This window comes from Triticum urartu, chromosome 4 (genome assembly GCF_003073215.2).
Source record: "Triticum urartu cultivar G1812 chromosome 4, Tu2.1, whole genome shotgun sequence".
Lineage (NCBI taxonomy): Eukaryota > Viridiplantae > Streptophyta > Magnoliopsida > Poales > Poaceae > Triticum > Triticum urartu.
In genome coordinates, this window is record NC_053025.1 from 309611238 (window position 1) to 309631270 (window position 20033).

Below are 20033 nucleotides of genomic sequence, written 5' to 3' on the forward strand. Positions count from 1 at the left end.
ATATTTTTCATCCAAGGCTCCTAGGATCTTCTTGATGATGAATCTATCGATCGTCTCTTCACTTCCTAAGCCGGCAATCTCATTTGTGATGGGAGCAATCCTAGAGTACATTTCAGCGACACCTTCACGATCCTTCATTTTGAACTTGTCAGGTTGACTTTGAAGCACATCCAATTTGGATTCCTTGACAGAGTTGGTACCCTCATGCATATCAATCAAAGTATCCCAAATTTCCTCTGCATTCTCAAGACGGCTGATTTTGTTGAATTCTTCGGGGCACAATCCGTTGAAGAGGATATTGCAAGCTTGAGCATTGTATTGCAGCATCTTCAACTCTTCCGTGCTAGCTTCACAGTTCGGTTCTCTACCATCAAAGAATTCACCTTGCAAGCCAATACACACAATAGCCCAAACGGCGGGGTTATGTCCAAGAATATGCATTTTCATCTTATGCTTCCGACTAGAAAAATTAGTACCATCAAAGGAAGGACCTCTACGGTGGTAATTTCCCTCGCTAGACGCCATACACTCCTAGGTTGTGAAACCAAGGCTATGATCACCAAAAGCTATGGAAATCAAGGCAAATGGAGACCAAAGCTTTGATACCACTTGTAGGATCGAAAGTATGTCTAGAGGGGGGGGGGTGATTAGACTACTTGACCAAATAAAAATGTAGCCTTTTCCCAATTTTATGTCTTGGCAGATTTTAGCAGCTTAGGATAAGTCAAGCAATCAACCTACACATGCAAGTCTAAGAGTAATGCAGCGGAAAGTAAAACATTTTCATATGAAGGTAAAGGGAGGAGTTTGGAGGGAGCAAACACAATGTAGACACGGAGATTTTCGGCATGGTTCCGATAGGTGGTTCTATCGTACATCCACGTTGATGGAGACTTCAACCCACGAAGGGTAACGGTTGCGTGAGTCCACGGAGGGCTCCACCCATGAAGGGTCCACGAAGAAGCAACCTTGTCTATCACATCGTGGCCATCGCCCACAAAGGACTTGCCTCCCTAGGGTAGATCTTCATGAAGTAGGAGATCTCCTTGCCTGTACAAACTCCTTGGTTCAACTCGACAATCTTGTCGAAGGCTCCCTAGTGACACCTAACCAATCTAGGAGACACCACTCTCCAAAAGGTAATAGATGGTGTGTTGATGATGAACTCCGTGCTCTTGTGATTCAAATGATAGTCTCCCCAACACTCAACTCTCTCTCAAGGATTTGGATTTGTTGGAAAGATGATTTGAGTGGAAAGCAACTTGGGGAAGGCTAGACATCAAGATTCTTATGGTTGGATTGGAATATCTTGGTCTCAACACATGAGTAGGTGGTTCTCTCTTAGAAAATGAATGGTAGAAGTGTAGGCATGTTCTGATGGCTCTCTCCATGAATGAAGAGTGGGTGGAGGGGTATACATAGCTTCCACACAAAATCTAACTATTACACACAATTTACCAAACTCGGTGAGACCGAATCATGAAACTCGGTCAGACCGATTTAGTTCAAAATGTGAATGTTAGGATTTTTGGTGGGACCGACATGTCAACTCGGTAAGACCGATTTCATTAGGTTTAGGGCATAACGTATTCTCAGTGAGACCGATCACATAAACTCGGTAGGACCGATTTGTGTAATAGGCAAACAGAGAGTTGGTCAGGCAAACTCGGTGGGACCGATTCGCTTATTTCAGTGAGACCGAAATGTTACAAAATGGAAACAGAGGGTTTGCATTGCGAACTCGGTGGGCCCGATCACTCATCTCAATTGGACCGAAACGGAAACATGTTTGAAATGGAAACAGAGAGTTTGCAATCCCATCTCCGTGAGACCGATATCCCTATCGGTGGGACCGGAATGACTAGGGTTTCTGGCAGTGGCTATGTCAAATGAACTCGGTGGCACCGGATAGATAGTTTCGGTGGGGCCAAGTTTGACTTTTGGTTTGGGACATATGTGGATATGAGAAAGTGATTGAGGGCTTTTGGAGCATATCACTAAGCATTCTGAGCAAGCAAGCAATTAAGCAACACCTCATCCCCTTTTAATAGTATTGGCTTTTCCTATGGACTTAATGTGATCTTGGATCACTAAAATGAAAATGTAGAGTCTTGAGCTTGAGCCAATTTGTGTCCTTAGCATTTTGATGGGTCCACATTCCTAATTCATGCCATGCGAATCATTGAACTTTCTGAAATGATCATCTTGAAATAGCATTAGTTCAATGAGCTATATGTTGTTAGGAATTACCAAAACCACCCAGGGATAGTTGCACTTTCACCTACGTCAAGCTAAAAACGAAAGCATTAGGACGATTAAGGCTCTTCTTATTACACATCAAAGAACATGAGGCTAAGAGAAACAAAAACTACAACATATACACGTCGAAGAACATGAGGCTAAACGAATGTAATTGAAAGGGTGTTACTAACCAAAGCTCGTTTTACAGGTTCGGTGCAGCTCCTCTTTAACTTGCCATGCTCCTTGAAGATGTCCCCAATATCCTGTGTTTGGTCTTCATTCCTCCTCTTCATGTTCGCACTCGTGGTTTTAAAATCTCAACATGGCAAGAAAATATACTAGTAATACTCACGCATCTTGTGGGCAACATTAAAGCACTCGTCTGCCATGTTAGAGCATCTCCAACAGAAGCGCACGTGTGGTGCTTTAAAAAATTATTTACAGCGCCGGAATAGCCAGTTTTTGCTGGCCCGGACTGCTGAGATCGAGAAGTAGAGATAGAGAGTAGAGACTAGAGAGTAGAGACATAGATAGTTCTCAGCATAGATATAGCATAGATAGATAAAAAATAGATAGTTCAACTACTCCTTGTCGTCCGACTCCTCCTCGGTGATGTCCTCCACCGACGTCTCAATGTATGCGTGAAGATACCGATTGTCGTCGGATTCCCATGGCGACGCTGCTCCTAGCCTCATGTTGAATTGAGCGGCCGCTTTTCGCGTACGCTTGTCCTTGTGATAGGCGGCTCGCTCCCCCTCCTCTTCTCCCTCTCCGCCCTCCTTTGCGCGTAGAACTCGCGCTCGTTGATGATATCCTGCAGGAAGCGTTGGTGCCATAGCGCCATGGCTTCATTGTCTATCTCGGTGATGCCGAGATGGTGCTCCCGCCTTCGGTTGTCACGAAGATCCTTGTCAGTGATAAGTCATGGCAGAGGCACGAGCTCCTGCACCCGCTCCAGCGTCAGCATGTTGGGGAAGTTCAATATTCTATGAGGCCATTGAAGGTGTCACGCCGCCGCATCATACGCGCAGGCGGCCTCATGGGTCGTGTCAAAATTGCCAAGGCTGAGGTGCATCCCGCGGAACGGGATCTCAGGGGAGAAGCTGATGGAGGGGCGCGCACGAATGCCGCGGTATCCCCAAGTTTCCCGGCAACGCGGTGGCAGCGAGGCAAGAAAGAGCGGGGAGAGAGCAGTGGTGATGCGCAGAGCAGGGAGAGAGTGGTGGTGAAGCACAGAGCAGGGAGAGAGCAGTGGCAAGGCAGAGAGCAGGGAGAGAGCGGTGGTGAGGCACAGAGCTGGGAGAGAGCGGTGGCAAGGCACAGAGCGGTGGGAGGGTGTTGGATTTTTTAAAGCGCGCCGAACGCCGCGCGCCAAAACTAGCGCGTGCCCGACCGCTTTATCCCCCCCGTGCGCGATCCTTTCCCGATGTCAATGCTATCTCTACTCTCTTCTCTACTGTTATATTACTTTATATTTAATATTTATCTCTACTTCTCTACTCTTTTAAAAAATAGAGTTGGTGATGATGGTGTGCCTGCCATCCTGCAATATAGGTTGTCTGATTTATATCCAACGGATATGAAGGAAACTATGGCAATTTTGCAGAAAGATACCCACACCCCTCTCCAGATTTGCAAATAAGGCCTTTCCTCGTTCATCCTTTTCTCCCACAAGATAAACTACTCATACAAATGCATCTTGATGTTCCGTGCAACACATGGGCATCTTGCTAGTTCTGAAAAACTTTCCATCATTTGCCACACTACTGGTTGCAGATTAAGAACCTACCCAAGCACAGTGCGATACAGGAGCGACACACAATTACAAGCTGATATTCTGTTGGAAAATGGAGGCTATAACCAATTACTTTGACGGGAACAATAGAAACCAGGAAATTTGAAGGGTAGGTATGAACAAAATTGGAACTGCACATGTACTGCTAAGAGATTCAATACACACATTACCAATAGAGGAGGAGTACGATGGTTGTGGCAGCCTTTGTGCATCATGGTTGGCAACAGGAGTCGGTTCATTGTCCATGACGGTGGTGCTTCTACGCTTGGCGTTGACTTCCAGGAAGCAGATCCGAGACCGTGGAAGACAGCGCCAGGGAAGAGGCTCCGTGTACGACGACGACGGTGGACCGGCTCCAGTGCGGCATACGAGGTCATCAATAAGGCATATGTGCTGCGGTTGACGTTCGCTGATGTAGAAGGGGAGGAGCACGAAGGCTGCGGTGTCGTGGAGAAGTCTATTTTGCCGTGGGGATAGAAAATGGGGAGTATTCAGGTGTACTACTCTGGGTGTCGGGGTGGGGTTGGCTGGGTAGGGTGAACCTGAAGTTACCAAAACAGCCCTCTACCTATCGTCATCCATAGGTCTGTTCTGAAGGCTATGGAGGTAACTTCGCACTGCTCGAATCAGGGTTGCGGGAGATTTTCCAGCCGACCTCAAAATTTTGTGACACTGAACTCCCTGTGTGGCGTGTTTGGTGATTGGGCTAAGCAAGTAGGGAGTAGTACTAGTAGTTACTAGTACTAGTAACTACTAGTACTCCCTCCGTTTTTATTAACTCTGCAAATTAGGTTTGACCGAAGTCAAACTTCCTAAAGTTTGACCAAGTTTATAGAAAATATAAAGATTTACCATAACAAATATGTATGATGTGAAAGTACGTTCAATAATGAATCTAATGGTATTTATTTGTTATTGTATATATTAATATTTTTGTTATAAAATTTCTGAGAGTTTACAAGAGGGAGTACACATTTGTTTTCTTAGTTTGTAGTGAATTAATCATTTGTTGTAATTGTGAAATAAATATATTAGGCTACTGACTTTGAATGTAATGGTCTATACAATTCAATAGTTACAATCATTGTTGAATTCCAAGATGTATAAGAGGTCTATAGTACTTCATAATATGATCAAACTCACATAATCCCAGTCAAATGAGAATCTAAATGCATTTCCTAGTTATTACTTTGTAGGATGCAACAAAACCAACCATAACTCTACATCATCCATTATAAAAGCAACATTTTGAACACATCCCAACGTGTGAATGAAACGTGTAGAGAGAGCTTGCGAAGATGGAGCAGATAGGGCAGGAAAGATTGTATGTATGTGGGCGAGGGAGTAGGAGAGAAATCTAACAAGAGAGAGATAGAGAGAGAAAGAGAGAGGAAGAAGTTAGGTCTGTGAGAAAGATTGAGACATGTAATATACGTGAGATGCGTGTGCATCCAGATTCTGTACACATGGAAGGAGAATAGACAACAGGTCTGATGAGAGAGCTGGAAAAACATGGACGAGAGGGGAAGGATCTCGTGGGTTGAGGGATTGATAATTTTGTGCGGGAGAGAGAGGGATTGGTAATTTTGTGCGGGGGAGAGAGGGGGATAGGAGTCAGTCAGCCGTCGTCACATCATCCTGCTTCTGAATGGCCCCACATTCTCTAGTGCATTGTGGTCGCCATCTTGGATCTCCTCGATGCCCTCTTTGAAAATTGAGGTGGTGTGCATGCTAGGGTGCAGAGAAGCACAAGCGAGAGTGGTCGCCATATAACCTTGGATGGGGATGAATTGTTTGCTCTGGGGAGGGGGAGTGTGTGTGCGGTTTGTGTGTGTGTGTGTGTCAGATATTGAGAGAAATGTGTGTGTATGTGACGGAAAGCTACATGCTAAATAGGGTTTTGACGAAGAGATTGTGCGTGCGAGATAGAGAGCGATGTGCGGGCCTTGAGGTGAGTAGGGGCCGGGTGAGGGTGTCAAAATGTGTGCGTTTATGCATGTGTTACATGCGATCATGCAAGGGACGGACGAATCGAGAGATATGGTTGTTGTGTTACGGATGCTCCTCTCTCTCTCTTGCACACACAAGTACAAATAGAAGGCTGTTCTCTCATGTATACACAACGTATCGACATGTCTCTATGTCTCACTCATGCATGATCATTTGCACATTCACACCACTCTATGTATCTATCACACGCACACCGTCTCCACATTGCCCTTCTGCCACAACACACATATGGACACATACACACGTTCTCTCTTAGTCACATGCACAAAATCAGTATTAAAAAAACTAGGGCGCACCTAAAACGTCCAAATCCAAGTAAACACGAACTGAAGCTAAATTCAAATATAAGGAAATATTGTAGCATGAGGAACTTCTCCAGAAAAAAATTTGAGTAATATTCGCGGATTGTTTTCACACACACAAAAAGGTTCGGTGGATGTCCTTCGAGCACGACACGGTGACGCACCATTCGATCGACCGAGCGGCCGCGGTTCACGCGCTTGCATAGGATTTCGTATTATGGCTGTGGTAACTAATATAAGCACTGCCTTAGTCTAATGTTTACGTCTACTAGTACGGTTTTCTTTTAAGTTTGACCAACCCTATATAAAACTAAACTATGCTCCCATATGCGCACTCATCAATATGCCGCTGTCGCCATTGTGCATGCCGGCGCCCGCCTGCTCCGGCCAACCATTTCTCGTCCATCACCGCCGTGTCGCCGCCATCCCTTTGCCATGAAGCCGAAGGCTCACCCGCTCACGTCGTCTGCAGTCCCTCCTCTCGATGCCATCGTGCTACCAAGAGTGCGAGCAGCTGGTGGAGACGCATCTATGCACGCACCATACGAAGAGGAGGATGAGCACATGCTCCAGCACGCCGGTGAGGAGGAGCTAGCATGTCATTGTCGTCTCTGCTCGTGCAGAGGAGGCGCGCATGATGGCTGACACGGAGGATGCCGATCGCGCCCACGCCGAGCACGCAAACCGGGTGCAGACGCAGAATCTACCTTTGAAACCTTGAATGCCACGTGGATCCTGCAATCTGAAGGAGCAATTTGGGTCAGTTGACTCTTGTGAGCAGTTGGATGCAACATGGATGGCCAGAAGGGCTTCTTCAACCTCCAAAATTGATGCACTGTTCATCTTCTCTCTTAGGCATCGAGCCGCCAGCCCGCCACATGGCTAACCGCTTGCCGCCACCGCCCCTCCCTCCCCTGAACCACCTACCACCGCCATGCTCCACCCACTCTTGCCATCCGTTTAACCCCGGGCACGATCCATTTTTTCTGGTGAACTGCATTCCACACCCAACACTCATCAGATAGATCATGGGCACCCTGCCGCCCTAATATAGATACTGGGGTAGCTTCTCTTCTGTCTTCTTCCTTCATTCCGTCAAACTTCTTTCACAAATCGACTGACCCAAATTATACTACTAGTACGAACGTATTAAGTGAAGTAGGAACACGAAGATCCGAGCAGTAGTACCAACTACAAGAAGAATAGTAGTAAGACATACTAGTACTATTGTACATACTAAAGAGTTTAAATAACAAGAAAGAACATAAACATAGTTCTGCTAGGGGCTCAACACAACACACCCCTAAAATAGAACTAAGCAATAGTCCGCTTGACACTGTAGTAGAACCAGCACGAGCGACAGCACTTCCACCTTACTCGGAGTCCGAGTCGACGTCCTCGACTTCGTCCTCGTCCATCTTCCTCTTCCTCTTTGCCGACGCTTCTTTGCTTGAACCGGACACTGGGCTCTACTTCTTCATTCAACCCTTGTAGATATTTAAACAAAGGTAGGCATCTATTGCTGTGTATAGGATGTGATCTTCATCTATTGTCTTCGACTCCCATGCATGATGATACTCGTGGTGAGGTTTCTTCTTTTGAGCATACGAAGGATCAATCATGGCTGTTGCCCAGATCAGCATTGAAGGCTGAGAGGAGGGCACCAGGCTTTCCTTCTGAAGATCGGAGGGCTTGCCTACAACGAGGCCTATCCGACCCAGGACAATCCGCATGCATGATACTCCCTCTGGTCCTTTTTACTCCGCGTAAGATTTGTGTCAAGTCAAAATTTGCAATGTTTTTGACCAAATTTGTACTAAAAATATCAATATCTACAATACCAAATATATATTTTATGAAACTATGTTTTATAATGAGTATAAAAATATTGATTTGACATTGTGAATGTTGATATATTTTTCTATAAGTTTGGTCAATGTAGAGGTACATTGACTTCAGACAAAACTTATATGCACAATGCAGACTGGTTCCTCTGTCCAGGTGCATGCCATGTCCTATCTAGTCATCACAACAAGGTTAGCTATTAGAGTAATACTACCTCCCTTCTAGTTTAAAGGGCTCGATGCAAAAATTTCACCTACTCTTGCCCAGATAGAGGCGGTGGAATAGTTTTTGTAGTGGTTTCTAGAGTCTGGACTCCATCTTCAGGAACCTTCGCCGCCGCCAGCAAGAATGCAAGGAGATGAACCAGAAAGGAAATGAGGTTGGAATTAGTAGTTCCATATTTTATAAAGTGGCAGGAGGTGGGTATAGATCTGCTACCTCCGGTGGCAAGGCCATGTCTCTATGCACACACATCTCAGCCGTTGGTTCCAAGTAGATCGAACGACTCATGTTGTCCAGAACACACCATCACCACCAACTGAGATTTTTATAGGACTGGTCATGCATGCATGTGATGTAATTAGTGCATCTGTTTACACAATTTTTTGAGAAAAATGAGAGTACTAATTAAGTACTTTTGCCAACTACGGAATTAATTCCACCATTCATCATCTACCTTGGTTGAAGAGATTTTCAAATTAAGCCCTATAAACCGGAAAGGAGGGAGTACCACATTACCACCACTATGGCGAGCCTTAATCATCGCATGCAATAATTTACTGCACCTTGAAATCTGAACGCCTGCTTGACTCTCCTTCTCCCTCCGGAAGTCCCACCACTCCACCCCGTGTGGAAAAAAAATCTGCATGCATGACTCTCCTCCCCCCACGCTCTTCCAATCCGTTGTGACCAGGAATATTTTGACCCCTTCCCTCACCCGTAATTTACTCCAACAAATATGCCCACGTAGCTACTTCAGTTACTTAACTGCAGGTGCATTGGGTCACTGACATGTGGGTCCAACAGGCATCTGGCTCACGTGTCAGTGATGCAACTGGACCTGCAGTTAAGTCAGTAAAGCTCAGTCCATATCTTCCGTAGGTGTGCCATTGCTCGCTATAAATACTGTGCCTCCCACAACATTCAGAAGAACGCTCACATTCATCGCTATCTCCTCCTACTCCCTCTCACGTCGACCACCATGGCGTCGCCCCTCGCTACATCGCGCGGGCGGTCACGCCTCGATGTTCCGTTCCCCTCTGCCACTAGTCGAGGAGGACGTGTCGGCGTTCCGCTCCTTGCCACGATGCATCGAGGTGGACGCGTCGGTGTTCCCAATATCTCTAGCACGCACATAGGAGGATGTGTCGGCTCCCCGTTACAAGGAGAACGTCGCGCCGCCCGCCGAGCCCCCTAGCCTTGAGGAGCTTTGAAAAGAAATGGATGTCGCCTTGTGGGAGGCTTTGCCTCTGGCAGAGCGCACCAAAATAGAGGCAGAGAAGAAGGCCGAGGAAGAGAAGTGCGCCACGGGGCAAGCTGCCTGGTAGGCCTATGTCGCGATCGAGAGAGTCAGGCAATTGGCTCTTTGGCAGAAGGCTCGTGCGAGGGCCGTGAGGGTGGCGGAGGACGCCCATGCCAAAGTCCTAAGTGCAGTCGGGCCCAAGCGCCTCATCTACGCTTGGCGGTACATGGACCGGGTGCACGCTTCCAGCGAGGAGGAGTACCTGTTGGCGCCGGATCACCACACCGGTGAGATCGCGCTCGGCCGCTGACAACCCGCCAATCAGCACCTCATGTGTTGCGAGGCTGAGGAAGAGGCGTTGTGTCGCCGCGCTAGGAAACGACCGCGCACCAGGGCACTCGTGGCGCGCCGCAAGCGCTCCTGTGAGCGCCGTGTCTTTTATTAGGAATATGATTTAGGTTCATAAGGTGATCTCATTAGTTTTGGGACGCAAATGATAAATCCCGAACGTTCATGAATTATTACCATCCTTAATTATGTAAAAGGAAAAGTTTGGAAACCTTGTGTATTCGTACGCATTTTGTAAGTATGTGCATATAGCACAAACTTTACTATATACTATCACACTACACGTCTCTCTCTATATATGCTTGCAGACTGTGCTACTCCCTCCATCTAGGTGAATAACTCATCTTGGGTTGTGCACCGTGAACAAGAAGGAGAGAATACTTATACACCTAGACAGAGGGAGTACTACTATTACTTATGTACGTGCAAATGCATGTTTTAACATTACAATGCGGTTTTTGTAAAAGTAGAAAAACAGCACTAGTCAAGCTTGTGAAACAATTCAATGCAAAACAAATGCAAAAATGCTCGCTTGGTTGTTTACTTTTAGCTTCCTTCTATGTGGTTATTTCTCTATCGTACTTTGTACGGAGTATCTCACTGGTTGGGAAGGCATGCAAATTCCCAAACCGCTTCCTACACCATGTATTGAATTTTTTGCCTGACAAGTTGTGCCACGCAATTGGAATTCCAACTTGAGTACTACTACTAGGAGTACCTGGGGCCAGTTCTTTTAGGCTTCTAGATTAGTACTCCCCACTACTAGTACCTCCGTCCTGGTTTATTGATCCCCATTGTAATCTGTGTCAAATTTTGACCATAAATTTAACTAATGAAATGTTTGTGCATGTCACATGCACTAACATTTTATCATTTAAATCTTTGGTCAAAATCTAGCACAAATTACAATGGTGACGAATAAACCAGGATGGAGGTACTAGTAGTTTAGAAGCCCAAATAAATGAGTGAGGCGCCTTAATGTTACTCTCCACTGTGACTAGTCTTATGGGGAAAGATGGGGAAGAGATGGCTTATTTTTTAAGCCGCCAAAAGAACTGGCCCTAGGAGTAGTAGCTAGGGATACTAGGAGTAGTAGCTAGGGATCCAGTGTGCGAGATGAACCAGAGAAAGTAAATGCAAAGAGATGAAATGCAAAAAGACGGAGGGATGTGATGGTTGCTTGTTTGTTTATTTTACCAGGCCACTTATTACTGGGAGTGGTGGGGGTTTTTGATATGACGGCTTTACTGCCGTGCCACGAGCAGGTTGAGACTCCCGTGCAGCGCCGCCCTCTGCACTAGTACTACATCAGCCGTGGTTTATTAGTCCCCCATTGAATTTGACTGAATATTTAACTGACAAAATGTTAGTGCATGTCAACAAAAACTATATCGTTGAATTCGTATTTGAACATAGATTTTGATGATATAATTTTAGGTGACATGCATGAGAATTTATTGTACTATATATAATATTAGTTAAATCTATGGTAAGGTGCCCGTGCGTTGCACGGAACAGTGAAATGCATTGATCGGGGAATTGCTTATTTTGACAAAGGATGTGGGGGTTATCTCATGTGTAATGGGTATCGATAGGTTTCTTCAGATATTATTTCATATCTAGAGCTCACAAACATCCGGGTGAAATAGATAAAAAGTATCTTCTGCAAACAAAAGCGTTCAACTGTTCAACCTGCATCAAAAACTTGTGAAGAAATAACACTTATATTGTGCTTTGCAAGAAGTGATCTTTAAGAATTAGTTTTTGAGTATCGATTGTTATACATGTTGGGTACATATGACATGGCACTTTCTTATAGTCAACAGTTGGCTATACTATTAAGTATTAACCATGCTCTTATACAACTAGACGAAGGGATTAAATCGGGATTACTTGGAAGGGGGCAGAGTAGATGTAAGAAATGGTTCATCGTAAGTCTTTCACTGGTACTATAGTAAAAATTCTCAGTTAATCTCATAAATGGCAAGTGAGAACTCTAATGGAGCAAACACATACATGGAAGATTCTAGACTAAACCATAAATGGATAAACTTTTATTCAAGCACGATACTCTAATAGAGCAAGATCATGCATGGAAGGTTCTATAATATATAAATAAGAGATCTCCACATGCTTAGACAGCGGATTACATTGAGCGAAGACTAATGATCATCATTTAACTTGGTAATGCATATGTCCAGGTGAACCTCCTTGGAGTCCCTGTGCAGCATGTTGGGGGAAAATACTACCATGCGTCTTCCATGTCCACATTGGCAAGAAGGTCCCAGCTCGGCACAGTCCTAGTCAGTGTCATGGAGCAGGTGTGAGCGCCGACGTACCTCTGAGGGGCAGTAATAGTGAGCACACACCCGTACATCATCCTCATGTCAGTGTCAGCGTCAGCGGCGTCGCCCTTGACGCATATTATAGAGACGGGGCGGCGGCCTGCGCGGGCCTCGCCGGTGCCCATGATCAAGAGGAAGACGGTGCCGTCCTCCTCCAAGACTAGTAGGCAGCAATGATCCTCCAGAGACTCTAGCACGGCGAACGGGTAGCACGTCTCATACTTGATGTTCTTCACCGCAAGCCAGTAGCGATAGACGAATGCCTGCGTGAGGTGATGCACAAGGTCCGCCAGTGAGCCCCAGAATGGAATCGGGCAGTCATAGCAGTAGACGAAGGGATCCTTGGAGGCATCGACCAGGTCGTCCATGAAACGGGAGTGGCTATAGGGGACGTTGTGCCAGTTGAATAAATGAGCAAGTTACTACGAGATTTAGTCAAATAAGCACAAAATAAATCATGATGGCTATAACAGAGATTAAACTAATCATGTGGACTAGCATAGTAGATAAACAGATTGAATATAGGACATAGACTAGAAACATGAATTCGACCATGATTTGGAATAGGAAGGACAGAAATGCATACGGTGCAACGGGAGCAGCACCGTTGGTGTTGAGGTTGTCGCGCATGTCGTTGAGGAAGAGGTTGTCGAGGTCAGGGAAGAAGTCGTTGTCGGTGAAGTTGTCGCTGCCAGCAGTCACGCGAGTGCGCTCCCCAAATTTCAACAACGCCCGCCAAATGGAGCACAGGAGGGAGTGGATGTAGGGGACATTGTGGCCACCGAATGGAGCGCAGGAGTAGCACACGAAGCAGTAGATGGTGCTCCTCCCAAGTCTCTATCTCTACTCTTATCTCTATCTCTACTACTCTTCTTTCTTTTTTATAATACGAGCACATATGCCCGTCCATTGCAATGGGTGAAAAATTAGTATGCATTTAAAGTTAGTGAGAATTATATGTGCAAGCAAAACCCTGTGCGCATGTGAAAAAGGAACATTTAGCTTCTCGGTTTAGCCGGGTGTGAAGTAATCAATCCGTTATTTTTCCATTCATTGATCAAGGTCAATTAAAAATTTGTTATGTCATCGTACGTTAGAGAAGGCCCATGAATTATTCAATCTACTTTTCCTTTCAATCGATAAGATTTTCCGGTATGAAGTTTCTGCATATTGTAGGAAACATGAACCATTTTTTAATACTGATTTTTTTGAAACAAAAATTACGTACACTTTCAGCAAAACGTGAACAAAATTTTAAGTAGGAACATCTTTTGAAATTCACAAACATTATTTTAATTTGTTAAAATAAATTTAGAATGGGAACATGTGTTAAAAATTCGTAACATTTTTTGAAAATGTGTAAATTTTAACATTATTTTGAATTGTGCAAATTTCAGTAAAACAAGGGCATTTTTCTAATTTGGAGCTTTTTTTAAATTGCCATTTTCTTTTTAGAAATCTCGAACAATTCAAAAAACAATACATATTTTCAAAAAAATGGGAAACTTTTTTCAAGTTCCGGATATTTTTCAAAACAGGAACAAAATTTTGGAATTCCGAACATTTTCTACAATTTGATTTTTCTGAAATTCTAAACTTTTTTGCGAACTTGAATTTATGAAATAAATTCTATAAGAAAAATAAACTTGGAAGTGAAAATGGAGATAGTGGAAGGAGAATAAAAACAGAAATGAAACACAGAAACAAAGATAATTGGGCTAGCCCATTATTGGCTGTCATGTGCGAAGCACCGACTATTTATCGCCCCGTGCTGAAAATAGAACTTTTACAGGTGGTCTGCAGAAAAATAAGTAGGCTGGCTTATCTGGGCCACAACACACGGCACACTTACAAATCTGGTAAAGCCTTTTTCCAGCAGATGAATGCATACGAATTTAGTACCACATCAGATAGAATTTTTTTTGGTGGTGAACGGATGAAAAAATTGGCGAAACACACCTTGCTTTATTAGTAGGTATAGATACTAGTAGCTGTCAAATCGAATAGTACTGCGCCGCCCGCTGCATGCCCGGCTGAACACGCCTCCTCGCCTCCATCAAATGCCTCTGTTAAACCCGCATGCAAACTGAGAAACCTACTCTGACCCGTGGGAGGAAATTTGCGAGTTGCCGTTGGAGAATAATAGAGTCACGTCCAATCCATTTGAGTTAATTGCGTGTATGATTCCTTAATCTTGTATTCTAACTAATCTGTGGGTTTCACTGTCAGTGCAGTAGCGAAAGAAGTATATATAAAAAATATAAAAAGCTAAAGTTTAGGACATAATTTGAACTTAGGTCATCGCGCTGCGAGCATCTGGCCCGGACCAGTACACCAGGTGTTCGTTGCGGATGATGCAAGAGATAAACCTTTATAGCAATGAGCCCGTCCGTTGCAACAGATCCAATGTAGAATAATACATATTCACAAATTTTAAAGAAAACAGTTTAGTTTTGATATACATATGACTAAAAATATCTTATGTTTCACTCCAAATATATTCTTTGGACTGTTTTGATGAGGTGAGGGAGGAATGTGGTTGGTTTGAAGATACAAAGGGGTTTTGTGTAAACTGGAGCAGAGAAGTGGGAATTGTTGCAAAAGGCCACAACTTACATCACAACTGTTAGATGCAGATCTAATGGTCAGAAATTACGGATGGCAGACACACCAGCATCACCAACTGAGTCTTTTATAGGAGTATAGGAGTAGAGAAAAAACAGAGTTGCACTACAAAAAGAAGACACATCCGTGACATTTTGGGCTGAACGATTTTTTCTGGCATGGTTATGACACTTCTATGATGATAATTGTGACAAAACGCGGTATCATCATAGATGTGGTGGGCTCCTACTTCTATGACAAAAAATCATGACAGGAAATGGGCTTTTCATCCTGGGCAGGCCGGAGACACAGCTGCATGACATTGTTTGGGCCGTCCATGACGGAAAAACCTATGGTAGAAGCGAGGGTGAGGAAAATATCAGGGAATTCACGGTTATGGTGGGTGGTCGGGGGCCGAGCGATGCACGTTTCTCTCGTACACGTACGCGCGTGGGTGCGAGGCGTGGGGCTCTAACTGAACCCGAGCGAGGCGTTCGCCTAACTGAGCCCGAGCGATTGCACTGCAGGCTATGTGTTACTGAACCAAAGCGATCGATCGATGGCTATTAACTGAACCCGATCGAGCGATTCCTTCGCTACTGCTTCTAACTGAAGCCGATCGATGCTACCTCTGGATGAACTGTGAATGTTGTTGGGGGGGGTCAGATGAACAGTCCCGGTGGGGGGTTGGATGAACAGGACCCCAATCGAGCCGGTTGGGGGTGGATGAACAGGACCCCATGGAAGGTTGGATGAACAGGACCACATGGAGGGCTGGTTGAACAGTAGCCGGTGGAGGGATGGATGAACAGTAGCCCGTGGAGGGGTGGTGGAACAGGACCCCGTGGAAAGGGCTGGTTGAATAGTAGCGGGTGGGGGAGCGGTGGAGGTTGGATGAACAAGAGCCCCTGCATGAACAGTCGCAGGTGGAGGCTGGAGGAGGTTGACGGTGGATGAAAAGTAGCCGGTGGAGATGAAAAGTATCCCGTGGAGTCCCGTTTTGCGGTACGCCACACCCCTCCCGATGAACAGGACCCCCATTTCGACTGTAGCGCTCCAACACAAGTCCGTTTCCTCTGTTTTGCGGTACGCCACACTCCCGATCAACAGGACCCCGTTTCGACCGTAGGAGGTCCAAGAGAAGTCCGTTTCCTCCGTTTTGCGGTACGCCAGACCCCTCCCGATGAACATGATCCTGTTTTGACTATGGCTGGTCAAACACAAGGCCGTTTCCTCTGTTTTGCCGTACGCCAGGCCTCGTTTCGATTGGTTGTTCCGTCCAAGCCGGTTGGCTCCCGATGAACACGACGTATTCTGTTGCCTCCCGATGAACACGATGCATTCTGTTGCCTCCCGATGACCACGACAATGCAGTTTCTCCGTTCCGACCCAGCCATGTACATGAGCCCTGGCCGTACGTATGCGCGAGTAGGCGTTTGAGACCCCGCCCATATGTACGTACGTGGTCGTATTTACTTTCTTGCACCGTGGCCGCTGTACGCACGTGTACACAATATTAACGGGACTGCGTGACATGCTACGTGCGCGCCTCTACTACAACACGTGCCCTTCCTTACACGGCCATGGTTCATCGTTGCAGCCTGAAGATAGACCGATCGACGAGTATGTACGTGCACGTTCGTGACCAGACAGACAACGCTACGTATGCTTTAACCGGGTGGGTCCCAGCGGTCAGGGAGGATAAGGACGCACTTCCTTGCGTGCGAAGATATAGCTGCTCGTTCCAGCTGTCAGGGGGAGGAATCATTTTTTTGCGAGTAATAAGGAGGCACTTCCTTGTGTTCGAAGATGTAGCTGGTGGGTCTAGTTGTCAGCATCACCGCCTAAAGTCCTCTTCCGATGGCTCTACTTCGTTGACCACGTTGACCACACCGCACCGAGAGCACCAAGGCGGTGGACGACGACGAGGCCCATGAAGGGAACGACACGAAGTCGGGGAAGACACTGGAGTGGATGCCCTTGCGGAGGGGAATACGTGGGTTAACTGCTTCGGCCGCGGTGTGAGGCTGCCGTCGCTGGAGAATAACAGGAGGTGTGGGTAAGTATAGAGGGATGGCATGGCCAACGTAGCAGCACAGCTGGTTTGGGCGGCTGGAGCAAGAAGACCAGAGGTTGAAGAAGCACGACAGTCGTTGGATGGACATCGTACGGTCACTACAGCTAGAATCGTTTATATTGACTAAGTTGACAAAGCCCTTGGTACGCTTCAACTTAGTAAGCCCACAGGTCAGCCTCTGAAATGGTACGCCCCAGATATCAGGGGTAGGAACCATTTTTTGGGCGGCTGAAGCTAGAATATCCGAGATTGAAGAAGAAGCACGACATCCGTTGGATGGACATCCAACAGCCACTGCTGCTAGAACCGTGTGTTGACTATAAGTTGACAAAGCTTTGCATACGCGTCAACATACTTTTGTTAGGGATAGGACACGTCAACTTAGTAGGCCCACAAGTGTGTGGTAGAGAACTTATAGCCCATTTGCAATTTGTAAGAATGTGTAGCCCATTTTTGAATTCTAATGGAATTTACTACAGCCATTTACAGTTTGTTAAAAGTACATCCCATTTCTAGCTAGGAAAATGATTAATAATTTCAACCAACCACTCAAAATAGAATTCAACAAAATTTCACACATTTTGATGGGATCCGAAATATGTTTATCCCGAAATTTCTAGTCAGATTAAATACAATTTCAATATAAATTTGTATTACGTAAAAATCTAACGAAATATTGTGCGCACAACAATTAATGAAATTAAAATTATCAAAATCAAAAAATAATATTTTATGAACTAATTACGTGTTTGGTGCAATTTTTTATAATTACTGCCCAGTTTTTATAATTACATCTCATTTATTATTTCTTCAAGCCCATTTTTTGGTTAAGCCAAATGCATCCCTCCTAGGAAAGATTTGCAGCCCAGCGGGGCGGAGAATAACAAGTTGACCTTGCGTGGGTATTCCTGAAAAATGGGATAGCTGGGCTAGCCATTTTTGTCTTGAAAAAAATTAATATCTAGGCTGGATATCTGGCCTGGCCTAGACGGGCCACAACCCGCCCAGTTAATACCCTGCTCTCCTCTGAACAACAACGAAAACATCGCTTAAGAAAAACTCTGCAGTGCTCACACCTCAAAAACACAAATACTGCTCAAGCTGCTTGGTCCCAGCTGTCAGCTGCTCCTTGTGCAATTCTCTTCTTTATTGACTACATAGGTTGACAATGGTGTGGGACCGTGGTGCCATCAGAATAGGAGGAAGCAAAAAAAATATAGTTGTATATAATAAGGAGGCAGTTGCGTATGTGCGGCTATGGCCCTGGTGGGTCCCCACTGTCATCCTCTCCAAGTAAAGTCATCTCCTCATTCCTCATGTCCGTTGACCATATTGACAACACGAGACGGCGGCGCCACGACGAGCGCAACAACTCGAAGGATGATGGAGGGGGTCTCGCGGGCCCTACAGATGGTCTGATACAGCGCTCGCTGCTCATTCGGGAAGCCAGGATCATAGGGCCACATGTCCACGATGGCATTGTCGTTCACTTGTTCGCTAGTGCTCGTTGAGGAGACGGAGGTTGCATCATAGGTCCTGCTGCGCTAGTAGCTCTTCCGCCATTAGGGCGTCGAAGTGCGATCGCACCTACTCTATGCTGAACACGACATGAACCGCCATGGACAGTGGTGCCGGCTCCTGGTCGGAAGCTACGTCCATCGTCTGATTGTCGTTGCTCAACTCGGTGAGCTCGCTGGCGAGCCAGCATGTCCGGCTACTAGACTGACCCGTTGCCTAGCATGAGTGACTGCCCTAGCCCACCCAGACCACCTCCCTTGCCCACGCATGCTTTTCGCCCGAAACGGTTAGTGCCGCCCGCCCCGCTTCCCGGTGCAGGTGATTGCTCCGCCTTCAAACAACACAAGTGTCGTCCATCCGTCTGCCACCCACATTAATGATGCGTGGTTGTCGAGGCGGCTACTTCGGTGCCACACGTCCGTCCCTCCGCTGCCCATCATTGCTATATAAACTGCTGCGCCGGCCATAGCCGCAGTCATATGCCTCCCTTCTCTTTGTCCTGTCCACACCACTACTGCCCACCATTGCTTCCTCGTGCTCCGGCGCTCTTCGGGACAGGCGTATGACGGACCAAGCCGTTAGGCAGCCAGGGGTTGACGACGTCCCAATGGAGAACATGGTGTTCGATGATCCGGCGCCAACACCCTCCTCCGCGCCATCCTCGCTGGTGCATTGCACCATGACCATCGGTGAGGCCCGTGGCCAATACATGGACACGGTGAGGCAGAATCTTCAGGAGCGGTTCCGGGAGGCGCAGGCCGATGCCGCCTACAACCACCATCTCCTCCAGGAGCACCTGCAGGCGGAGGATAGATCATCATGGAGCGGGCGGAGCAGTAGGCGTTGATCGACTCGTACCGCTCCGCCCGCGAGGGCCGCCTCGAGCGCTGGCGGTACCGCATGTGGGTCGCAGAGGCTGCGGCCGCCTACAAAGAGGGTGATGAAGCGGGCGAAGCACTGTTTGGCGAGACAGAGGATGAGGCAGAGGACAATGTCAGCTCTGACGAGTCCCCGCTCCGCTGGCGTCGATGAAGCCCTGCTCCATCGAGGCCCTGCGGCACCAACAATGAGGCAGAGGACACCGCCGGCTCCGTCGATGCCCCGCCCCACCAGCACCGAGGAGAAGGGTTTTGCCGGCTTCGGAAGGCCCTTCTCCGCCGAGACCCGCCGCGCCAACAACGAGGTAGAGGACATCGCTGGCTCCGCCGAGGCCCCGCCTCGCCGGCACCAAGGCGGAGGACCTCGCCGGCTTCGATGAGGGCCACGCCAACAACGAGACAAAGGACATCGCCGGCTCAGCCGAGGCCCCACCCTTCTGTCAACGAGGGGGAGGATTTCCCCAGCTCCACTGAGGCGTTGCCCCACCGGCGATGAGATAGAGGACATCGCCGGCTCCGTTGAGGCCCCGCCCCGCTGCCAATGAGGCCGCGCCACACAGAAAATGAGGAAGAGTAAAACACGGTAGGTCACCGTCGCTCGGGTCCAA